The sequence below is a fragment of the Ambystoma mexicanum genome, chromosome 1p (assembly GCF_040938575.1).
Source record: "Ambystoma mexicanum isolate Mex_15411 chromosome 1p, UKY_AmexF1_1, whole genome shotgun sequence".
Taxonomy (NCBI): Eukaryota; Metazoa; Chordata; class Amphibia; order Caudata; family Ambystomatidae; genus Ambystoma; species Ambystoma mexicanum.
This window is the reverse complement of record NC_090921.1, coordinates 221,239,007-221,240,710: the sequence shown is the minus strand read 5'-3', so window position 1 is coordinate 221,240,710 and position 1,704 is coordinate 221,239,007.

Sequence of the window (1,704 nt, the reverse complement as noted above, 5' to 3'; positions counted from 1 at the left end):
CAGCAATGCATTGGGCGAGAGGTGCCAGGTATTGGTTGCAACACCAGGGAGAAAGGTTTGACCCATGGGGAACACCACAGGTGGAAAGAGAGATAGCAGAGAGGAAGGATCTAAGTTGGACCTGGAAGTTTGAGAGGAATTGGTTTGGCAGGAAAGCAGTTAACCAGGCCAGAGCCTGATCAGTGATACCCAGATTATCACAGAGACGACTGAGCAAGATGGCGTGGTTAACCGTGTCGAAGGCAGAGGAGAGATCAAGTAGGGGTGGTAAGCATCAAAGTTAGAGAGCATGTCATCAAGTATATTCAGGAGAACAGCTTCTGTGGTTCTGGCTGTTCTAAAACCAGACTGATGATCATGGAGACAGCGAACAGATTCGGTGCGAAGATTAAGCTGTGAAATGGCCAGCTTTTCCAGGAGTTTGCCCAGGAAAGGTGTGATAGAGATAGGGTGATACTTAGCCAAAAAGTGAGGGATCGGCTAGGGGCTTCTTGAGAAGGGGGTGCATCAAGAGAGTGCTTCAGGGGCCTAATTGAACTGAGGAGCATTTAAAGAAATTATAAAGATAAAGGAAAAGAACAAGAAAAAAGATAAATAATTCCCATAAGTATGTTTTTCATAACCATAGAGTCCAGTGTAACAAGAATATATTGCAGATGGTAAAGTGTATTGCATAGTGTTACGAAAGAAAGTGAATGCAGAAAATAGCAGGTACATAAATCATCATAATTGTTCATACTATACATTCAAGAGGTATTTCCAATGTCCAGTATTGTACTGGTTAAGACACAGAGGGCCTCATTACACGGACGGCGGTAAGGGTTAACGGTCACCGTTAATGGCAACGGTGACCGTTAACCCTTACCGCCGTACTACGAGGTCCCTTTGCGGGTTGGAGGATTTAACGCCTGCTTCTTGCAGGCGTTAATATCCAACCCGCTAAGGGACCTCGGAGCTAATTACGGCACTGCAAAATTGCGGTGCCGTAATTAGCGCCTTCACCATTTCCATAGAGCCCTATGGGGCAGAAATGGGAATGGGGATGGGCAATGGCGGAAAGGGGATTTACCGCCCCTCCAACCTTGGAATGGGGCGGTAAATCCCCTTTCCGCCAAGGCGGTGCCGGTATTTTACCGGCATGGACCAAGGTGCTAATAGCACCTTGGTCCACCGCCTACCGTGTAATGAGGCCCAGAGTGTCTAAAGGGTACCCGGTGAGCACTAATTCACAGATCATTAGATTGCTAGGTGTGACTATAGCACAATACTCGCTCATTATGTGTTTTTTAAAAGAGAAATGGCATGTATCATATTTGCATTGTAGCAGAGGTGTGACATGCATCATCATAACGATGCTGGCTAAAAGGAATACATTTAAGATCTGGGTAGTGTTTGGCATAGAGATAAGATGATTATAAAAAAAATGAATTAAAAGCAAGGAACAACAAAATAAATGATGAAAGTAACTACTCACATTCAAGGAAAGGGGAAGGAAGTGTCTTTCTCTTAGCGCGAAATAACTGAATCCTTCAATTGGAGAAGCGCAAAAATTGGAGATAATGAAGTACAATTGTGCTCAATGGATTCAGTCTAGCTAGCCTTATCTGTAGGTTAAAAGAGAGGAGATCTTGTAAATCCGAAGAAAAGAATGGGACAAAAATTCAGTTAGCCAAAGCACATTGTGTTATTGCAAAGATAAAAAGG